At 41.7% G+C, this 23,928-nt stretch overlaps 1 long non-coding RNA gene across 3 annotated transcripts in view; it reads left to right on the top strand.

Annotated features, from left to right (window-relative positions):
• Nucleotides 1-19,842, top strand: part of LOC149004189 (uncharacterized) — a 28,535-nt gene extending 8,693 nt beyond the window's left edge. For all 3 annotated transcript variants that reach the window (XR_016175630.1, XR_016175631.1, XR_016175629.1), the window contains one exon: nucleotides 19,475-19,842. This is a non-coding gene — a long non-coding RNA (uncharacterized LOC149004189). The remainder of the gene's footprint in view (nucleotides 1-19,474) is intronic.
• Nucleotides 19,843-23,928: the final 4,086 nt, after the last annotated feature.

Here is a 23,928-nt window from a genome sequence, read left to right as displayed (position 1 = left end):
ATTAGCCTGCATAGATGGAGGAAATGTGCTAAAAGATGGACTGGTTTCCTATGAAGGAACCATCCCGTATGAAGAGGATGTGGCACCGGCAATGGGAAATGGAGATAGCCTATGCGGGAGCTCCTGCGAGTGCATGGAGTGCGCTTATCGCACCTATTGATGGACAGAGACGGAAAGTGGTTAGACAGTTCGCTCAGCGAATGGAGAAGAACTGGATGACGCCTTTTTTAGAGATTTATAAGAAACATTATTTAGCCTTAGAAAAGGAAACTGGAAAGAAAATAATATAACTCTTTTTGATTGCTTCCGCTGAACTCGTATTCATTTTAATTCATTATTCTTTCATTTATTATTTCTATTGGAGTATTTGGGCTCCTGTAATTCTTTAATTCATTTATTGAACATTTATTGCTCTTGATTGTCTATATTTGTATTTATTATTATTGATAGACTAAAACCATGGATCTTGTGACGGATCACTCCCACGGGTTGTTGGGCGGGTAACCGAGACCGGCGGGTGGGGTGTGACAATATCAGTGTTGATCAGTCAAAGCTCCGATGAGTGCTCTGACTGGCCGATTTCTTAGGGATTCAATCTTGGGTCTAACCCATCCGCTAAGATTGCTTCACATGCAATGATTCTGAGCGGGAATCCAGCTGCAACTCAGGCCATGATTCACTCTGCTTCTTTGACCTTTGATGTCAACATTGTTACTAATGCTCCTGACGCCTTTGTTACTGAAGTCTCCCCTTCTCTCAAGTTCCCCCTCCCCCTATATCATTGCACCACCCCCCACTGGGAGTTGCAGTCAAGGTAATCGATCCTTTTCTCTCTTTCTTCTCCCCCTTTTATAGACTCTCTATCCTTCCTCCTGTGGGCCCCTCTCTTGGGCCCCAACCCCGTATTTTTTCTTTACCTACTATTAACCCAACTTTGCCAACCCATTTTCCCTCCCTAACTATAGATTCCTCCTGTTGGGTTTGGCCCATCTACCAAACCCAGTCCCTTGCATCCATCCCCTTCAATTCCTTTTAGACCCACCCCTCCCTTTAACCCAATCCATCGTCCCCCCTTGTTAGCCCAACCGCCTTGGCCCACCTCTCCTCTGAACCCTCCCTCACTTCTCTTATTTGCCCTCCTAATGAGGCCGGTCCACTATCCCCCCCTCCTCCTCCCTTCTTCTTTGCCTCCCCCTTGAGCCATCACTCTCCTTCTAATCCTAAGCTCGTTCACCCCACCTCTGCATCAACTCCCTCCCCCTCCATCCACCCATCCAACCCTATTGTAGACCCCATCCTTTGTCCTTTGCAGGCCTTTGATCTTGAAACTTGTAGAAGGAGCAATTGCGCCAATAAAGGACTGCACCAAATTGACTAAGACTTTTTATTGTTGGTTTTATGTAGCCGCGGATTAAGAAGAAAAAGAAAATGTAAAAAATAGATGGTATCTAGTTTGTCCAGTTTGCTTTTCGTTGTGCTCATAGGAGGTTGCTAGGCTTGTTGTCTCTTTGGTTGTTTGTTATTGAGCCCGTGTGGCTCCCTCTGCATGGGCTTTTCCCTTTCTCCTTTTTGCTCATGTATCTTTTCTCTTTAGTATTGAATTTATTTATTCATACAAAAAAAAAAGAAGAAGATTATTCCTTGCCTCATCCTTCCTAGTTTTGCCTCACATCCATCTTAGCATCCTCTTTTGTAGCTATAATGAATTTATCTATATGATGCTTCTTAATAGCCCAACACTCTACACCATACACTATATTGATTGTACAACAATCCTATAGAATTTTCTTTTGAGCTCTTAAGAAAATACATCAATCATACAAGATCCCAGATGCACCCCTCCAATTCATCCACCCTATTTTAATTCTTTTGGAAACTTTTTCATCTACATCCCTTTTTTTATTTATGATTGAGCCAAGGTACCTATTGATATGGAGGAAATATGATCGAACCTGGTTCATACTTGGTTTGACCCTCGATCCCGGTCAAGACGAAAGGAATCGACTTGCTTCCGAGTGAGCCGGGTCCATGAGGTAGCATGCTTGCTGAGGAAGAAAACCAAATCAGCCACAGGCACGCCCTAGTCCGACTTATGGATTAGGTTAATTACCCTAATGATGGCAGACACAACTTGGCGGCTGTCACTTATTGCTATTGAAGGGATAATCATCGGATAACCGTGAGGTTATCTCAGGAGTCCTCTACTAGTCCAAACTAGTAGAAGTCTATCGCTCAATGGATCTAACTGTTAGAATCCAACGACTACCCGAATAAGGCTCAAATGCATCCAACGAAGAAGATTCGAAGGTACACTCTATATAAACCTTACTTACCTATAAGGTGAGGAGGACACCAGATCCATACACACACCTTTGGACGTAAACACTCAAATGCTTACGATCTAGATCATATTCCAGTTTTTCATTCCTTAGCTCTGTGTGTCTAGCAGAGCTGTTTGTGATTAAGTTCATCAACTGACTTAGCCTTCGGAGGTGGACTCCCGACCCCAGCGGTCGGGCCGCATCTGACGCTTTCGTTTTGCAGGTCATTCCAAGGAGATCTAAGGGCTGAGCAGATTTTGGACGCATCATTTGGCGCCGTCTGTGGGAAGGATTTAGAAACCTATGGTGACTAGATCGGCAGCAGCAGCTGCTTCACAACGCGATACTGGTGTCCAAATTCTGGAGTAAACAATCTAGACATTCCGCAAGGAAGTTTACCACCTCTCGAAGTAGATGGCGGTCAGGGGGGACACGATCCTCCAGAAACACTCCGGGATCAACTGAATCAAGTAAAGATCCAACTTTTGGAGGTGAGTCAAGCACTACGCGTGCTAACCAGACGAGTGGTATTACCACAAGAACCTGATCATCGCGATTCAGGGAGGCGTGTATTACCACGGGATCAAAGATTTACTGAAGATTGGAATATCGGTCAGAACTTTCGTGAAGGTGACCGAGTGCCTAAGAGAGTTGACGATCTACCTAGGTGAGACGATCGGTTTGACAGACCATAGGAAAGTACAACCGATTTGAATACGAGGTTGGATACAGGAGTGAAGACTCACTCACCAACTGTTAGACGAGCCGTTCGTGATGATCGAGCAGTTCGCGATGAGCGGAATGTTCGCGACGAGCTCGCCGTTCGTGATGATCGAGTAGCTCGTGATGATCGTTTTGTCCGAGGTCGTGATCGTGTTGCAGAAGATCATTCAACTCACATCGATCAAGAATTGGCCAATATTAATCAGAAGTTGGGACAACTGGCTAGAGGAAGGATAACTGATGATATCTATTCCGTTATTCGAAAGACTCCTTTTGCTGAGCCAATTGCGGGATATCGGTTTCCTCATAATTTCCGTTTGCCAACTTTTTCTACTTTTGATGGCTCTGGAGATCCTACGGCCCACATCGGCTATTATCAGCAGACTATGGCAGTTGCAGGTAATTCTGACGAAATTTTCTGCAAGGTTTTTGGTTCATCTTTAACCGGAGCAGCGCAAAAGTGGTTTTCGAACCTCCCATCGGGAAGGATCGTAAATTTTGATGAGTTGGCGCGCAAATTCATAGGACGATTCCAGAGTGGAATCCAGGTCAAGAAGACAGAGGAAACCTTGTTTACCATCAGACAAGGAAAGAGCGAATCGATCAGAGAATATCTGAAAAGATTCAATAGAGTTACAATGGAGATAGAGAATCTGGATGAGCAAGTGGCTAAAACTGCTTTGTTCACTGGACTCACTAACCGGAAACTCCTGGAGTTATTACTATAGGATATGCCTACAACTTATGCTGAGTTGGTACAGAGATGCCAAAAGCAGGCTGAAGTCATGGAGATCTTAGATGCGTGCCAGGGGGACAATAAAGCCTCCGCCAAAGAACAAAAGGTTCCTGAGAACAAATAGAAGCCAAAGCAGAATGTTCGTGATCGTGTTGGAAAGCCTCAGGCATGGCGGCAGAGATCTCCCGGTAAAAGTGAGTATACTCCATTAAATACTCATCGGGGCTGATATTTTGAATATCATTAAGAAGCGAAATATTTTGAAGTGGCCCCCAAAAATTCCTTTAAAGCCTGGAGAGCAACAGGATCGGTAAAAATATTGTCGTTTCCACAAGGATTATGGTCATTATACAAATGACTGTCGTCATTTGAAGGCGGATATTGAGAGATTGATATCTCAGGGACATTTGTCCAATTTTGTTAACAAGAGAAGAGAGGAGCCACGTGAAGCTGGCCCCAAAAGGGATCGTTTGGTTAGCTCGGAACAACCGAAGGAGGCTCCGAAATCTAAAAAGGGTAAGGAGGTGATTGATGCTACTCGGTCACCGATCCTTACCATATTTGGAGGCCCCGAACCCGAATCACTCCCAAGGTTGAAGGCAAAATCTAAATTTGTTGGGACCGGAGAGACGCAGAAGCGTAAGAGGCCAAATGGTGAAGATTCTATCACCTTTGGCGAGGAAGATGAAAGAGGCGTTTGTCTACCTCATGATGATGCCATAGTCATCAAGGTGGAGATCGCACGCCGAGAAATACATAGAGTTTTAGTTGATACAGGGTCTGCAGCTGACCTAATATCTTATGAAGTGTATCAAAAGCTTAAGGTGGATGAAGACTTGATGGAGCCGTCATCCACGCATTTATATGGCTTTGCAGGATCATCTGCAATAGCGGAGGGATCTGTCCAGTTGGACTTATCTATTGGGAGTTTTCCCAAGGAGAATACCGTCCGAATCAATTTTTTGGTGGTTCGGGAACTTCCAGCTTACAATGTTATCTTCGGACGGCCGGCCGTCTTTGTCCAAGTTAAGTGCTATTGTTTCGACGAAGCACCTGAAGATAAAATTCCCGACTGAGATGGGAATTGGTCAAGTTTCATCTGACCAGAGGATCTCTCGGCAATGTTATGTTGCCTATTTGAAGGACAAGGAGGGCCCAAGGAAGGTGACTGACCTACCAATAGAAGTTCGAGATGATCGGGAAGAAGCAGAAATGCAAAGGCCCGAACCGGTAGAAAAGCTAGAGCAAATCCAGTTGTATACGGATACCAGTTGTTTACGGATAACACAGAAAGGATTACCTATATCGAATCTAAGCAGCTGGAGGAGTTCAAAGAAGAGTTGAAGTTTTTTCTTCAACAAAATAGTGACATTCGTATGGTCTGCCGAAGATATGCCAGGAATCGATCAGACTGTCGCAAAGCATAAACTCTGGATAGATCCAAAGGTGAAACCAGTTATCTAGAAAAGGAGAAATTTCTCCATAGAAAGGTACGAAGCCGTTCGTGGCGAAGTTGAAAAACTGAAGAGTTCTGGTTTCATTGAACCAATTGAATGCCCAATTTGGTTGGCCAACGTAGTGATGGTCAAAAAGGCAAATGGGAAGTGGAGGATGTGTACAGACTACACTGAACTCAACAAGGCTTGCCCTAAAGATTGCTATCCGTTGCCACGGATTGACCTCTTGATAGATGCGACTGCAGGATATGAAACTTTGAGTTTCATGGATGCCTACTCAGGGTATAATCAGATCCTAATGAATAAGGAGGATGAAAAGTTTACGGCTTTCATGACTGATTGTGAAAGCTTCTATTATAAAGTTATGCCATTTGGCCTGAAAAATGCATGAGCTACATTTCAGAGGGCTGTCAACAAGATATTTAAAGACCTGATCGGGAAAAATGTCGAAGCATATGTTGACGATATGCTGGTAAAAAGCATTACAAGAGCAAATCATATTGCAGATTTAACAGAAGTATTCTCAGTACTGCGAAAGTATCAAATGAAGCTGAACCCCGAAAAGTGCGCCTTTGGAGTGTCTTCAGGCAAATCTTTAGGCTTCATGGTATCACAGAGGGGTATTGAGGCTAATCCAGCCAAAATACAGGCTCTAATTGACATGGAAGCTCCAAAAACTGTTCGAGATGTACAGTGCCTGACGGGGAGGATTGCCGCTCTGAATCGTTTCATCTCAAAATCTGGAGAGAAGTGTCTACCATTTTTCAAAGCACTCAAAAATTTGAGGGGTTTTCGAAGATTAAAGGAAACACTGGGAAAGCCACCACTTTTATCCCGACCAGAGAAGGGAGAAATTTTACAGCTATATTTAGCAACATCCCTTTCAGCGGTCAGTGCAGTACTTGTTGGGAGAAGGATAAGAAGTAGTGGCCGATTTATTATATCAGCCACGTGTTACTTGATGTAGAGACACGATATTCGCAGATTGAGAAGCAGGCTTTAGCTCTCATGACAGCAGCCAAGGAGCTACGTCCATACTTTCAGGCTCACTCAATGGAGGTATTTACAACTTTCCCTTTTAGTAAAGTTCTTCATAAACCCGATTTGTCTGGGAGAATGGTGGCCTGGTCGGTTGAACTCAATGAGTTCCAAGTAAGCTTTAAGCCCAGAACGACAATCAAAGCTCAGGCGTTAGCCGATTTTGTAGTAGAGACTACTGTGCCAATGGAGAACATTGTTGAAAATCCCATTATACCAACCATTTGGGAAGCATATGTGGGCGGTTTGAGCAATAAAGACGGAGCAGGGGCTGGAATTCTCTTGAAGAGTCCAGCAGAATTTATTATTCGATATGCATTGAGATTTGCATTCGAAGCTAGCAATAATGAGGCAGAATATGAAGCCTTGATGGCTGGACTTAGGTTGTCAAAAGCATTGGCAATAGCAGATGTAACTATTTATAGTGACTCTCAACTTATTGTCAACCAAGTTCAGGGGGAATATGGTATAAAAGAACCTCGCTTGCAGAAATATCAAGAGATTGTGCAGGCATTTCAAAAAGAATTCAGGAATGTGAAGGTATGTCAGATTCCAAGGATAGAAAACACAATGGCAGATGAGCTATCTCGATTAGCCAATGCCAAAGAAAAAATTTAGACCCGTCGGTCTACATTGAAGAGATAACATTTCCAAGTTATCATAAGAAAGAAATTTCTTATATCGAAGCAGAGCGTTGCTGGATGGATCCAATAGTTGAATATCTGAGAGATGATAAACTACCAGAAGATCCGAAAGAGGCTAGATTGGTCAAGGTACGATCAGCGAGATTCATTATGCAAAATGGAAGGTTGTATAATATACTGTGGCTTATGGGTCGAAGAGCTGTATAATGTACTGTGGGCTTACCGAACTACGGTTCGAACACCCACAGGAGAAACTCCATTCAGGTTAGCTTATGGATCAGAAGCATTGGCACCTGTGGAAATAATGGCGGGAACATTGTGGGACAGAGAGTTCGAAGAAAAAACGAACGAGCAAGGACTGCTTGATAATCTTGATTTGTTGGATGAAGTTCGGGCAAAGGCAATAGCACGAACTCAACATTATCAACGGAGGATAGTGTCACATTATAATACCCGAGTAAAGAATCGTTGGTACCTAGCAGGAGATTTGGTGTTGAGAGTTGAGAAATACCTTAGCTTCAGATCCACGCCATCAAAGAAAATTGGACCCTTCCTGGGAAGGACCTTATATGGTTGTAAAACCAGTCGGTTCAGGAGCTTACAAGCTGAAGAACATCACCACCCAGAAAGAGTTGGATCGTTCGTGGAATGCCAGGCATCTCAAAATTTTTTTATCCTTGATGATTTCAATTTTGTTCGTGATGTAACCAATTTCAACTCAATCAATGCAATTATTGGTTTTCAACAATTATCTTTTGATTGGGGGGCATCATACACCACACTCAAGAACAGATCCAGCTACAAGGCATCGGATGAAAATCCGAGTGAGTTGCTTCCACAAGGCATCGGTTTAACAACCGAGTGAGTTCCTTCTTAAACTTATTGAATTTTTGAAATATCCTTAACTAAAGGCATCGGTTTAAAACCTGAGTGAGTACCTTCTCAGACTTATTGTATTTCTCCGGAAATCCTTAAGTAAAGGCATCGGTTTAAAACCCGAGTGAGTTCCTTCTCATACATATTGTATTTCTCCGGAAATCCTTAAGTAAAGGCATCGGTTTAAAACCCGAGTGAGTACCTTCTCAGACTTATTGTATTTCTCCAGAAATCCTTAAGTAAAGGCATCGGTTTAAAACTCGAGTGAGTTTCTTCTCAGACTTATTGTATTTCTCCGGAAATCCTTAAGGCATCGGTTTAAAACCCGAGTGAGTTCCTTCTCAGACTTATTGTATTTCTCAGGAAATCTTTAAATAAAGGCATTGTTCTGAACAACTAAGACCTAGTGCAACAGCGACTCAAGTGACTGGCAAAGTTCAAAATGAAGTTAATTTCTTATTTCTTCAAAAGACCGGAAGGGGCTAACCTTTACATCAAACATACATATGAGATTACAAGAGTTGGGATACAATCTTCTTTCGGTCAAAAAAGAAAGTCATCATCGGTGATCATTAAGAAATCAAACAAGATCGGAATAGCTTTGCCAGAACAAACACAAGAGTCAAGAAGCAACACGGATTCAAGAAGAAGAAAAGGAGGAACGGGGATTACAAAAGCATTTTAGTATGTACAAAACCCTCCGCAATTTCATACTCTTTGTCCAGCTTGACCAGAAGAAGTATGGTCCTTGATCAAACTTGCATTCAGGGCTAGCTCTTCATAACTGAATTCTTTCAGGGGAGAATAAACAAGAGAATCCTCGAGATAATGCATAATATCTGGATCCGAAGGCAGAGGGTCGATCTGATCCTTGGTCCAGTCGAGGGATAGGAAGACCCAGATTGGCAAACACTGCAGGATGACAAACAACACTGTAGGGAGTCGTATCAAAATGAGGATCTTTCCTTAGTATTGATTCCCATACTTCGTTCTCACCATCCCGGTACGCTTGCAAGTTATAAGCATTCAACATGTCAACAAAGGGCTTACTGTGTAAATACTTGAAGATGCAGGCTCTGCGAACGTCAGTTGGAAGGGATTCGGGCAAGGGAATGATAGCTTGCCTTTGAGGTAACGCTTCAGATCCTTTGGCCCCTGACTTTCCTGCTTCTCGCTCCAGTCGCCGGATCTTCCCCCTGGCATCATCCAAGTCTGAACGAAGATGCTCAATCACAGAGTTCTTTTCTCCTGCAACCTCCCAAGCTAATTTCCTAAGGCGAGCAATCTCAGCATCTTTGGCTTTGGAGTCTTCCCAAAGCCTGGAAACTTCATTACTCAGTTCTTGAGTCTAGAGGCTGCTTCCACATGGTTATGGAAGTTGCCAGTGAGACTCCTGCGAACAACTTCGAGTTAATCAGGAGTGAAAGAATAATCTTCAGCATCAAAAGATAATGAAGAAACACTTACATCACCAATGACTTCATAAAGTCATCGTCTGGAAGTTTGGAAAGAACTCTGCTCCGGCTAGGCATTTGAGCAGCAGTGCTCCACTCTAGCGCTTTGTCAAACTCGTTTGACACTAATTCAGACTCCCTCAGGGGAGGAGAAGGATGAACTACATCATCCGCCAACCGACGGCGCTTCCTAGTGGCAAAATCCTCCGGCTCCAAAGAAGGAGAGGAAGAGGATGCCAAACAAGCTCTAGAGTTGGAAATAGAAGCAGCACCTGCTGGGACCGCGCCTTCATCAAATGCCAACATAGTTGCCTTTGATGTCCGAAGAGTCTCCTTCAGAGAGGCCCGAAATGGTCTCTCCGGCAGGGGCATCAGCAGCACCATCAGCGACGGAGTGATCAAGATCTTCCTGGGAAGACCGAGCGATCTCTTTAGGCGGAGGGAGCGTAGGAGAAACATCAGTGGAAACTGTGGGAATCTGAGTTGAAGATTCACCAACAACAGTCTCCTCACACTTAGAAGATTCACTAGAGGCAATCACCTCATTGGCCATAACCTCCGTCGATGCGGGAATAGTCTTCTTGCAGGACTTCGCCCTAATAAAACTCAGATCAATTCTGGGAGGCACTGCAAGTACGAAAAAAAGCGATGTCGCACGAAAATCCAACAACATACAGAAAAAAGGGAAAACCCTAGTTCTTTGTCGAATAAGAACTACTCAGAGTACTCATTAAGTAAACCCCAAGTATTACTACTGTGGAGTTCACTCAGGGGGAAGGAGGATAAAGCAAAAAAGCTCACTTGTTCAGAAGCTGATAGAAAATATTGTTGGAGTACGAGGAATACGTATGCAGAGCAAGAAGGCGGAATGTCGTTTCGCAAATCTAACTTGCATTAGCAGGATAGATGGAGAGTACTTTTGAAGGACTTAAATAGCCTCAGGTAGTGGCGCAACGGTTGAGAGCCAAAGGCAACCAAGGGCTCAGATCGAAGAAATGGTCATAAGGAAGCCACGTGGAAATATGCACATGGTACAAAAATACCTCCAACCGTCGCGCCACCATTTAAATAATGGTTGTATTACCAATTCATTGAAGGAAGTGAGTGGTATATAAGGGCAGAGAAACGTTTGGACTTCGCAGTAAATGAAGGGAATCGTTTAGACTTTGCAATAAATGAAGGAGCAGGGGGGAATATAGAGGCTAAAGCATCTTTCCCGAACGTCTCTTCATGATATCTTAAAGATTATTCCCCCGTCAAGGTATAAGAAGCTAAGTGATAAGTTTTATCATTTACATTTGATTCCCAAAACAAGCTTTTGGATATGAAATGAGGAAATATTAAGGCAATCATTGAAAAAGTCTCTTTTCATTAATGAGGAGGATCAATCTTTACAAAAAAAAAAAAGGAAAAAATAACTCCCTACGCTTCTTCCTCATTATCGCCCGAAGAGTCCTGCGTAGGAGAGCCTTTCTCAAGATTGTCATTCTTAGGGTCCTTTTCGGCGGCAACCTGTGAATTTTCTCCTTGAAGGGGCAGTTCATCAGCAAGATATTCTTCATATTTCGGTTCAGTTGGGAAAGGATCATCCTCTTCCAAAGCTTAGTCTGGGAAGGCCAACTTAAGCTTCCCAAAGACTTCTTTGTGACACCTCACGAAAGGGAGTTGTATCAAAGGAAGGGATAGATCCAAGGATCTTTTCCCAAACATCGTTCTGCCCCACACGATAAGCTTGAAGGTTGAAGGCGCCCAGCAGTTTAAAGAAAGGAACGTTGTTCAGATACTTCCGAACACAATCCCTTCGAAGCTCTGGTTTGATGTGTTCAGGTTTACTAGGAACGGTCATCTTCAGTATACGTTCGTTCTCTATGTCCTTAAACTCAAGACTGTCACCGAACAGCGTGGCAACTTTCTTCTGCTTCTTAGCCTCGCGCTCGGCAGCAACAGCGCGGGCCTTTGAAGAGTCGAGGGCCTTTTTCAAGGAGCTCATCTCCTCATCATGCTTCACCTGCAGCTCCTTGGCTGCTGCAGTCAGCCGGTCTATTTCAGAATTGGCCTTCGCCAATTTCTCTTCACAGGTCTGCAACAAGGAGCCATTACGACCAACCCGGCTCAATGCCTCCATGTGTTGATAAAAGCTCAACACAGCATTCCTGGGACGAGGAGATTATCAGAAGAGAGCATAAGAGATTATGAGAAACAATCGGTGAGAGACCAAGAAGGCTGGTACCTTGTGGACTGACTAACAAGAGCATCGTCGTCCAGGGCTTCAAAGGCCTGGCGATCGGCGGTTAGAAGACCAAGAGAACTCCATTCTGCAGCTTTCTCAGGGTCTTGTGTTGCCCTATCAGTCTGTTTCAGTGTCCACTAGAGGCATGAAGATCTCCTCGCAATCTTCAGTATTTTTGGATTTTTTATGGGAGGAAGCATCAACTATATCGTGCTTCCTTTTGGTTCGAGATGCGGAAGGGATTTTTGGCTTTTCCACCATTGGTTCTTTCCCTTTTCTCGAAGCGTCAACCACGGGCTTCAAGTTCCTGATACCCTTGAAGGAAGGGTCGGGAGAGGGAACATAAACCTCTTGTTCAGCAGTTAAGGCTCGAGGCGACCGTTGCTCAGCTGTCACAACGGCCTTGGCAGCCTTTGCCCGAAGATTCTTAGGGTTCATTCTTGGTGGCACTGCAAAGAAGAACAAGAATGAGAATTGCAAAAAGACATATCACTCTTAGAAAATTGAAGGATGATGGTTAAGAAGCTCACGATGAGCCAATCCTCAATACTAAAGGATGGAGTTGTACTCCATCTCTAATCCATGTATCTCTTGATACCATGGAATCGATTTGATCTTCCTGACGGCCGTCTCGTCTTCTTTGGATAAAGGAAGGACCCGGTTACATTCAGAGTATGAAGTATACTGTTTCCAGACGGCCGGGAAGTTGAGATTTGACTGAGTCGCTCGACAGAAAAAATATTGCTCGCGCCATCCTTTGTGATTGGAAGGGCAAGTTCCTTTGGCAAGAATGCTGCCCCTCCAGCCAAGCTCAGTCTTATTACGCTTGGAGAGCACAACCCAACCAGGAGGATGGGAAATAGAAAGAAGATGAAAATGCACAAAAAGAGCAAGAGAAGGCGTAAGGCCAAGTTCAAAGCATAAACCTAAGAAGCCGACGATGAGACACCAGCTATTGGGAAGGAGCATTTCAGGGCAAATGTCCCAATGATTCAGGATGGCTGCAAACAAAGGATTGAAAAAAGGAAAGCGAACCCCGCTTTCCAGTGCATCTATGTATAGGGAAAATTCACCCGGAAGGGTCGAATCAACCCTCTCATCAGGGTTAGGAACCCTAAGATGATAAGAAGGAGGAAAATCAAAACCCTGGATGGCCGAAAGAAGGGTTTTCTCCTTGTAAGAGGAGGGAACAGAACCAGGTCCACCATTAGACCTGGAAGTTTGTTTTGACTGCCCAGAAGACTCGGCGGTCACCCTAGGAGTCTTGGATGGTCCAGACTCAGGAAAGGCAGAAGAAGTCTCAGCTTTTCTTTTTAATCTTTTCTGGTTAACTTCTGCGAATTCACGCCAGAGAGCAGTTAGGGTTTTATTATCACTATCCGACTGCTCAAAAGGAAGGGAAGCAAAGGCCTCGTTACCACCACTATTATTAGTGTTGGGCACCAGGGAAGCTTCGGAAGAAACCCTTTTGTCCTCCATAAAGCTTCAGCACGGTACAAAAAGAAAAAGAAAAAACCTGGAGACAGGAAGTTAACTTTGCAAAGGGATCAGTAAACTTACTGATTTAGTGAGGCAAAAAGCTCGAGAACGAGAAGGTGTGAAGGAGACGACAAAGTTTCAAAATTCCAGACAAGAAGAATGAAACCTACAAAGACAACAAACCGCTTTTAAGCACCCGCACGAGTGTTCGAGGACGTGAACGATCGAGATTGATTCAGCATCGACGATCGAGATTTAGAGACGGTTTGAAAGTTTGAACTCACAAATCCAAAACAGATGTTCGGAAACCATCGCTTGGGTTATGTGAGCCACGATCATCCGACTGCAATAAGACGCGTGGCATTGCCCTCACAACGCTCGAGGAAAAGTGACCACCGCATTAAATGTGACATGACATTTAGTGGGATAGGCAAAAACTATTGCTTGACGAAGAACCTAGTTAAAAACCAAGCCCTCAGGATCAACCGAACGCATGGTCTGGGGGCTCGTGATATGGAGGAAATATGATCGAACCTGGTTCATACTTGGTTTGACCCTCGATCCCGGTCGAGACGAAAGGAATCGACTAGCTTCCGAGCGAGCCGGGTCCATGAGGTAGCTTGCTGAGGAAGAAAACCAAATCAGCCACAGGCACGCCCTAGTCCGACTTATGGATTAGGTTAATTACCCTAATGATGGCAAACACAACTTGGTGGCTGTCACTTATCGCTATTGAAGGGATAATCATTGGATAACCGTGAGGTTATCTCAGGAGTCCTCTACTAGTCCAAACTAGTAGAAGTCTATCGCTCAACGGATCTAACTGTTAGAATCCAACGACTACCCGAAGAAGGCTCAAATGCATCCAACAAAGAAGATTCGAAGGTACACTTTATATAAACCTTACTTACCTATAAGGTGAGGAGGACACCAGATCCATACACACACCTTTGGACGTAAACACTCAAATGCTTACGATCTAGATCATATTCCAGTTTTTCATTCCTTAGCTCTATGTGTTTAGCAGAGTCGTTTGTGATTAAGTTCATCAACTGACTTAGCCTTCGGAGGTGGACTCCCGACCTCAGTGGTCGGGCCACATCTGACGCTTTCGTTTTGCAGGTCATTCCAAGGAGATCTAAGGGCTGAGCAGATTTTGGACGCATCACCTATAATAATAGTTTTGTGGAATCTCCTTCTCATCAAGCCTCACTACCTCATTCGTCTGATCACGATCAAAGTTATATACGTAATATTCCATCTTCATTCTATAGTTCTTATTTTAAAGCCTTTTGATTCCGAAGTTGTTCTCCATATTTCTAATTGGTATTAATCCCTATTAGTATCACATGACTCACATCTTAAAACTGAGATATGACTAAAATTTTGGCCATCTCGGATGAAACCAAGTACTTTTGCTTGGAAGTTTCGGTGGCTAGTTTAGCCTACGTTGGTGGTTTTTTGACCTAGGTTTGTGCATACATGGTATCCAAAGCATAATTACCACAATGGAAGAGGTATTTTGCATTAAAATGACAGTAAACAGTACTCATTCATGAGTCACAACCAGTTTTTTATTTTTTATTTTTCTTCTCTCTTAATCAATTTCTAAATAAGTACAACAGAAAAATAAGTTTGACATCATCAAAGCGTAGATCGAGTGATGATATCTCACATTTATTAAATTTAATGTCATCTATCATGTATAAATAATATATATTATTTTTCAAAATGCATTATATGGAAATTAATTTTTAAAAACAGTAAATAATAAATAAACAAATAAGTAACTAGGATCCTCTATAAAAAAAAGAAAAAAAGAAAAAGAAAAAGAAAAGAAGAACATAGATTCATAGATCACGCTCTGATGAGGACATCAATGAGCAGTTCTGAGTATACCGGTGACGCCGACGTAGAGATCATCCCACGACAGCATCTATGTAGATGGATAATGAGTTCGGAGGTTATCAGATTACTAGGATCCTATGGTTCGATGAGATTGCTCATAGGCAGTTTGTCATGTTATTTTCCTTAGTCTTAGTGGGTTGGGTAGTAGTTTATTATTGAAATATTTTAATTTCATGTTTGAGTCTTTATGGGCTGGGCCTAAAGTCTATTTTGGCCCAATTTTGAATTATTTTGGGTTTGGGTTATATATACAACTTAAGTTGGGGTTATTTTGGGAATTGAACATGTAGGGTTGGGAGGGATCAATTTTTTTATTTAAACCTTGTATGGAATTCATTTTTGGCAATGAATGAAAGAATTAGAAAAGAAGAACTCACGCTGCTCTCTCTGTTTCTCTCTCTCTCGCGGAACCAGCTCTTCCCTCTCTCTCCAGGTAACCTCTCTTTCCTCCTTTCACCCTTGTTTCCCACTAGAAAAATTCCCCTTGCTCTCCTCTACAAAGATTTACTCTTTTCTCTCTTGAAAAAGACCTAGTTTCTTTCCTAGAAATCTTTTTCTTCTTCCCCAAACCCCACAGTTGTTCTGTTTTCTTGCAGAAAAATCTTTGTTTTTTTTTTTCTTCCCACTTTCCCTTATTTCCTTTTATTTTCTTGCCTTACGGCAGTCTCTGTTTTTCTTTAGTTAGTCTCTCTTCCCTTCTCTTTGTTTCTTTTCTTTCTCTCCCTCTCTTTTATCACCTCTAGTACAACAGTCTTGTTGTGGTTCTCCATTTTAACCCTACTCTCCTTCCTAGGATTCACCATTACTTCAAAATATTTCCTCCTTTCCTAGGATTCACCACTACTTCAAAATATTTTTTTTCTTTCTCTTAGTTCTGTTCCTAAATGCTTTCTAACCCCTGTTTTGCAGCTAGGAGTAGCAGGTAACATTATCTCCCCCCAAATATTTCTCATTTATCCTTTGGCAATAGTTTTCTTTAAAACAAAAACTTTGTAAGACTCCCTTTACATTGTTAATTGCTGAATTCCTTGTTAGAAATCTGATATTGATTAGGACAGTTCTATTTTTTTTAAGTTTCTTAATCCCCTTGCATTCAATTTAGTGTTATGGTGCCAAGATCCCCGTTACCTTGTTTCCCTATTGATTATTGTTTAGTTGTGCTTATCAGTTAGGACTTATTGTGTTTCTTCCTCTACTTTAGCTGTTTTACATGCATGATTAATCAGAATTCAAGTGCTGCAATTCCTTTCTTTACTATTTGTCAAGAATATGTGTTTAATTCTAAGAGTCTAGTAGCCCACTTTGTAGGTCCCCTAGTTTCTAGGTTTCTCCTACAACACGCTCCTAAGCTATGAAGAATAGAAATTAGGGAGGAATACACATACATAACTTCAAATGATGTTTAATTCCCAACAATCCTGCAAAGTTAGATGTTTGTTGACAAAGGTGATGTCACTAGGATTGGCAACCATGGGGCAGTGCATATTTTAGGCCCAAATTCTGTCCACAAGCATGCGGCACCAAGGGCTGGCTGCACCACTTGAGGGAATTTTACCATACCTTGTAGCCATAGTAGCCTGTTGAGTTCTCCATAAATTTAGGAGTTGGAATCTACTTTTTTTTTTTCAATTGAGGTAGTAGTTAGAGTCCTAATATGACTAGGGGTCATAGTTGGAAATTGGAATTCCATTCTCAATTGGATTCCTTGTTGAAGTAGGGAGTTTACTTGTGAAAGTCTCTTGTTAGGAGTTCTAATTAGAATTCCTCTTCTAGTTGCTTGAGTAGAGTTTTAGATTAAGAGGGAATTCTGGTGCAAATTGAATTCCTAATTAGTCTTTTATTTGTTTTCTAAGTCCTATTTTAAATTGTCTTCATATGAGGCTATAAAAAAACCCTCTCAATTGTAACAAATCAGATTTGATGAAACTAATAAAAGACTGAGTTTTGGGAGACTGTGTCGTGGGATCCAAGAAGGATCCCCACGGTTTGGAGCTTTGCTAATTTCTGCAATTCAAGCTTGTTTCCTCCTTCCTCAAGCCTGAGGCAGCCTTGGAAGCATCATCAACTCCTGCAATTGTTCAACAGCCCTTCTCTAATCCAGTAAGTACAACCCCAGCCCCTTCCCTACTCCTTCCCTCTCTCCCCAACCTTTGTGCAATCCTTCACCTTTCTCCTCTAGCTTGTGGCACCCTCCCCCACCCCAAACCCTAGTTTCCCTCTATTCCCACCCCCTACTCCCATCGCAGACCCTTCCTTCTCCCTCTAGGTTCCTACAGTTGTTACCCCTCCCCACCCGGGACCCTTCCCTCTATTCCCTGGCCCCCATTCTCCCATTCCCTTCTTCTTCATCTTCTCCTTTACTTGCCCCAAGAATTCCACACAAATCCTAAACCCTAGTTTAGGTTTCCATCCATGTTCCTTTATCCCAACCCCGTTCTAACCTAGGAACACTATCCCCTTCCCAACCCTAAGCTCAACCCTAACCCTCCCCTTGAAAACCTAGAAATCATGAAACCCCTAAAATAACAAACCCTAGCTAAGGAAAATTCAGCAATTACTAAATTCTGTTATAGAAGAATATTTTTCTTCAATTTTTAAACTTAAACTTAGCCTGGCTGAACCCTAAAACCTTCATTTCTTAAACCCTGGACTCCCATATACATTACTCCAAGGTTTGGTACTTAAACCCCCTTAGCCACAGGGCCATATGAAGCCTAAAACAGCTGCTGTCCACTCTGTTTTGAACCCTAAATTGCCTGCTGGTTCTTAGAAAAGATCCTGCCACTGGGATCCATCCCGGAGTTACATCAAAATAAGTGTAGGGATTCGAGGGATGAAGAGGGCTTTGAAGCCAAAAGGTTTTATCCAGGGTGAAGCTTTGAAGGTGCAGTTTCAGGTGGTAAGGCAAAAGTGGGAGCAGAATTTGCGAAAGAGGGTAGTGTTCTGGTAATGAAAAGGGGTATAGGCGAAGGTTTTACACATAGGGCAAAGGGAGGACGGCACTCAAACTTGATCAGCTGTTATTCCATTCGCTATTCTCTTCCTTAATCATAATTGAGAGGGGAAGAGGCTTAATGGCAGAGACTTCAATGCACGTGCGAGCATAAGAGAGCCTATCCTTTGGTGAGTGTGAATGTCCTTATACAAGCGAGTTCCCAAAACTGAAAAAAAATCTACTTAAGACAGTCATTGTCCCAAAGGTGCAGGGAAGACCTGGAAGCTGAGTGACAGGTGCAGAACTAAGATCAACCTTCCTCAGTTGAAGATTGGGATAATTTTCTCAGGAATATCATTTTGTTTCCAATGAACCAAGGGGCCCCATTTATGGCTTTTGACTTGATAGCTTTGTCGAAAAACTTCAAGATGAAGATTTAATTGTCGAGTACGTATGTCTTCATAGCTCCGTGGGCTTTCCATTGGTTTCTCAAGGATGATTGCACTATGTTTTGGGAAGGTCTGGGCCAAGGAACTGTCCAATCAAACAGGAGTGCCCTTTGGAGATGCAAGGGCTGGAAGGAGGCTTCGGAACAAATGGTGAAGGAAGTGGTACCATCAGTGGCTGGCTAGACAAAGTAGAGGGAGAGGACTGTGAGGAGTTGGAGCAAAGAGATATCCATAGTTAGGGGGCATTCAGTGGAAGGAGGGAAGGTGATGGATGAGGTTCAGGAGAAGGAGCATGGGGGTTGAGGGAGAGGGAAGAAGCAGAGGCGGAGGCGTGAGGGCCATAGCTGGTGAGGTCAAGGAGTGGTGCACACCAATTTCTGGAGGAGGGATGAGAGGTCACCATTCTGCAGACTTCTCCAGATTCAGATTAAGTATATTCCTCCCTTTGACGTTCTTCAGTCTAAGTATATGGGTTTATCTCTTCTTCCAGTTGTTGTTGTTCTTTTTTTTAGCATTGATACTAAGCTACGAGAAAGTCATATGAGGTGGCACGACCACATTGAAATGGAGGTACAGATAAGTGATATAATGCAAATCGAAGGAATTAGAAGAGCTAGGGGCAGACCTAAGATAACATTAAGAGAAGTGGTGAGAAAGGATATGCGTATCTTAGGCCTTGTATCTAGCATGGCCTCAAATAGAGCTGATTGGAAGGCAAGAATCCATGTAGCCTACCCCATTTAGTTGGAAGTCTTAGGACAAGGCTTGATGATGATGATGATTGATATTGTCCTTCCCTAATAGTCTGAGCTTTTATTTGAAATGGTAACAAACATGGTATTAGAACAAAAAGTTCAGGTGTTCCTGGGCTTCAAAAGAGTTATCCTGACAGAAGAGCTCCAAGTGCAAGGACCATGTGATTCAGGCTTGCAACTACATGGGTTGATGCACACATCAATGCTACAGTTCCCTAAGATTCCAATCTTTTAGGTGAAACGACAACGAACAATCTTCTTATTCTTCCACTGACGCTATATTTGTTCATTCTCATTCATGCAAACTACATTAGTCTCTGGAAAAGCTATGATTGGTAATTAATCGGTTGCTATCTAGTACAACATGCAGCATTCAAATGGTTCAAATTCTACTTAAGACAGTCCTATCCTTTTATTTTGCTGAGTTAATTTTTCCAACTAACTGATAACTGCTTTGGAACTTCTACAGTTTGGTGAAAGTCATGACATGCTAGGAAGAGACAAATCAGCAGCAGGAGTTGTGTCAAGTTACTTCCCAGCATTTTTGGATTCAACACACTCCCCTCTCATGAAGGTAGAGTGAAAATGCACAAAACACCTTTTGGTGGACATCCTTTAAATGGAATATTATTGAGTGTTATACCTTCTGCAGCAGAGAGACATTTCTTTCGTTCAGTTAGTGGGAACCATGAATCTGGCTGAAACTGATAATGCAATAAAAAAATTTAATATTGGTACAAAATGCAACATTGTTCTTGTTAGCTTTAAATATATCGATGTTGCCCTCAACCTGATATGGGTATCTAGTATGAGTTACATTTTTACATTAATAATACTGTAAATTATTTCACTTTTATAGGTCGCGATTACAGATTATACTGCAAGATCTGAATAAATTCCAGTGAAGCCTTTAGTTGGGTGTGTGTCGAGGAGTGAGGGAGAGTAAAGGTTTTTCATAACAAATAAATACCAGATTCCCAAGTTCCCTGGATTGGATCATCAAAGAAAACATGACCGGAGAGGTTATTTAGTGAATACATCTCAGATATCTCTGTTCATTGCATTCAAACCTACTGGATTAGCAGATCTCCAGAGCACTGGCCCTTGCTGTTTTTTTTTTGTCAAGAACCTCTTTGCAACCTCCAATATTGAAATCTATTGTTTTTTCTTATTCTCTGATAGCTGATGTTGGCACAGTGACATTTTATGATGGAGTTGCTGCACTGTGCCATTTTGGAAGTAGGCACAATAGGTGTCGTGGCTTTTAGCTTGTATACGTGTTTTTCTTATTCCTGCATAGTTATTCTTAATGGATACCTCCCGGAACCCATCTATGGAGTGGCTTGCTATAACTCAAAGCTTCCAGATTCTTCAGCTCAAACCAGTCAGGTGTGTTTCTCATCCTGCTAGTGAATTCCACCATGTCATGTGCTAATCAATTAGAGAGAAAATCTTGATCTGGGGTATTTTCCTACAGTCGTACTTCTCATTTTTGAGAACACAATTGAAGAGAAGATTCTGAAGCTCTGCAGCAGAGCAGGCTGTTGGTGCTTGAAGGGCAAGTCCGAATTTGTTGACCCATTTCTTACTATTTAACCCAGTTGGCAAAACTAATCTGTATGTTCCTTCTGGTTTTGTAGGATTTTGCTGATGTTTCTCCTAAGGTCCTGGGAATGTTATATTTAGAAGGCTTTAAAAACATAAAATTTGTTTAGAGATTAAGCAAAACTAGCCTTAGATAAGAGTCATCTTAATTAGTGACTTCCTTATTACAAGCAAAGGGATAGCAACAATTACTACACTGGTTTTTTTCTTTTTCCTGGGTGCTATTTTCAGTTAATGGGATAGCAAATTAGCAACAATCTGATCTTACACTGGATTACTACACTGGCCAACCGTTTTCTCTTTCTTCTCTTTTTCCTGAGTAGATGGTAAATATTATGCCCTGTGACTTGGATCAACCCCATATTCAGACGAAATCCATGAAAATGGAGATTGTCTTAAACCTCTTCGATTTGTCTTGGCGATTAAAGAGTGTACTTCTCTAACTGCAGGAACTGAAGGAATTAATATATAACAAATATATAAATTTACTAGGTACGTTTTCCTTTCTTTCTTTTTTTCCCGGATAAGTAGAAGCTGATGAAATAAGTATCATTAATGTTACTGTCATTGATTCTATTCCAGTACCAACATCATCTTTGATGTCGCTGCTATCACTCTGTTCCTTTGAATGCCATTGATCCAAATAAGAAGCAATTGAATTGAAAAAACGGGAGAGAGAGAGAGATAGAGAGAATGCAGAGATGCTAACTCTTTGATGTCACATTCATTGGTTCTCTTCAATTACAAATTTGCACTATCTTAATTCCAAGTAGCTCATGATCTGGCCATCTAGCTCCTTGACATTATTGATCCAAACAGAAAGCATTGGACTCCAGAAAACCGCAGCAGAGAAAGAGAATTCCAATTTACTTTAGCAATTGTAAGGACAACAAAAGCTTCGTCAGCGAATATAATTTTGAATCTTTTCCGTTTTCTTGGTTTTGATGCCAAATGGTGTTCACTAATTAAAGTTCTAATTTCCTCTCCTACATTTTCAATTAAATTAAATGGGTCTCCTTTTCAGTGGTTTTTTGGTTCCAGTGGACTTAGACAAGGATGCCCCTTAAGTCCTTACTTATTTCTCTTAATTATGAAAGTGTTATCTCGGTTACTTGATGAGTACAAGAATCTGAATATTTTGAGTGGGATTAAGGTTGGACAAGGGGCACCAGAAATCACACATCTTTTTTTTTGCGGATGACACTTTTATTTTCTATAAGGCAAAAAGGGAGGAAGTTCTAGCTTTAAAAGTTGTTTTATAACTCTTTTTGGATTTAACAGGACAAGAAATTAATTTGGAAAAGAGTGGGGTTTTCTTTAGTCGGAGTGTCTCACATGAAGATAGAGTTACTACATTGGTCATTCTGCGAGTACCAAAAATCAAGAAAGAAATCAATTGTCTAGGAACTACTGTTGGTCGGGAGAGGAAAATCTCGAAAATTGCAATCAGTTTTGGATCGAATGGCAAGAAAGATGGCTGGATGGAAAGCAAATAATTTATCTTATGCTGGGAGAGGGGCTCTTATGCAATCAGCATTGCAATCAATGGCATTGTATCAAATACAATGTATTAGATATCTTAAAGGTGTCTGTACGAAAATTGATGTAATGTGCCGAAGATTCTGGAATGGGAAAACAAGTGAAAAATGGCATTTGAATATGATTTCATGGGCGAAATGTTGCTAAAGGAAAGAAGGGTGGACTAGGTTTTAAAAAGATGGAGGACTACAATACTGCACTTTTACTCAAACAAGGATGGAGGATGATCACCCAACCTCAGGCATTATTGGTCAAAGTTTTAAGAGCAAGATAATTCAAGTACTCCTCCATTTTTTATCCAAAAGTCCGAAGAAAGAGAGAATCGTGGACATGGAATAGTATTGCTAGTATACTACCACAATTAAGATCAATGGTTAAGCGAAAGGTTGGGAGGGGAACACAAACATCGTTTTGGTTTGATCCGTGGTTACTAGCCCAACAAGATACGCTTCTTTCAAACCTGGATTTCACAATTTGGCCGAGACAAAGCACGGTGGCAGTCATCCTCAGTAATGCACAGTTGACCGAAAGGGAAGTATTTTCTAACATTAGTAATCTAATTAATGTTTCTAATCCAAATCCAATTCTTCCACATCTACCTGGTCTTGTTGATGAACATGATAGGTGGGTATCTAGATTAAATGCTAGGGGTGATATCACGGTCAAATTAGCAATGGCTGAAATTGAAAAAAGAAGATCACCTCTACTAACTGACATGGAATCTAGATGGTGGAAGTTCATGTGGAAATTACCCATTCATCCTACATTCCTTGTTTTCTTTTGGCGTACTTTAAATCATGGATTACTTGTCCGAGCAACAATTGCTCAATGGACAAACATCCAATCAGATTGTGTATTTTGTGGAAGGGAAAGGGAAACTATTTGGCATGCTTTCATCTCTTGTGATTGGACAAAAAGAATTCATGCGGCTAGTCTAGCAAGTTTAAGAACTGATTTTTGGACTGATACATCAGTCTTAGGGATGTGCCAACAAATTTTATCTCAAATGGGGAGAAAAAAATGCAACTTGGCTTCTGGTTGTCTTCATCATTTCTTGCTATTTCATATGGCAGGAACGAAATGAAGTGGTCTTTTCAAACAAAAAATTGATCCAACTTCGATTGTTAATCGAATCCAGTTTTGGGTGGGATTGATTCAACCTAAACCTAATCTGAACGGGATCCAAAGAGAAAGCCAAAGTGATGATTTTTGTAATGAAATACAACATAATGAATTACAAACCAAAATATGCCATCTTATTCCACTAAATACTAATGTTATATTATTGTGTGTAGGGATTAATAACAAACGGGTGAATGCGGCTAGATGGAGCATGGGGATTGGGGTAGACAGACATATACAATCTTGGGTTGGATTGCGGAAGGATTCAAAGCAATACAAATTTTGAGACTCGAAGTCAAAAATATTTGGAGTAATCAGCAGGACCTAAGGAAACTATTATCCAGACCTTATCAACTAACATGGCCCTTTTTTGTAATAGAAAGATTAATGCAGATAGCCACTATGAATGTTGTCACTTTTTTTGAAGAATTCCCAACCCAAACATTCACTTTTTTTGAAGAATTCCCAACCCCTTCCAGCTTCATTCTAGGATGACCTATCTAGTGGTAAAGGCTACGATGGGAAATATAGACTATAATGAACTGCCTAACTATATGTGTAATTGTCTTTAACAATATATATTAGTGTTTTTATTATAAAAAAAAAAGGGTTCATCAGCGATAGGTTCTCTGTGTTCTCTCGCTTTGCAAACTCTAA

This window comes from Hakea prostrata, chromosome 9, assembly GCF_041222555.1.
Source record: "Hakea prostrata isolate BN-2017 chromosome 9, UWA_Hpros_2, whole genome shotgun sequence".
NCBI lineage: Eukaryota > Viridiplantae > Streptophyta > Magnoliopsida > Proteales > Proteaceae > Hakea > Hakea prostrata.
Note: the sequence above shows the minus strand (reverse complement) of the source record. Positions and strands in the feature narration are given on the sequence as shown.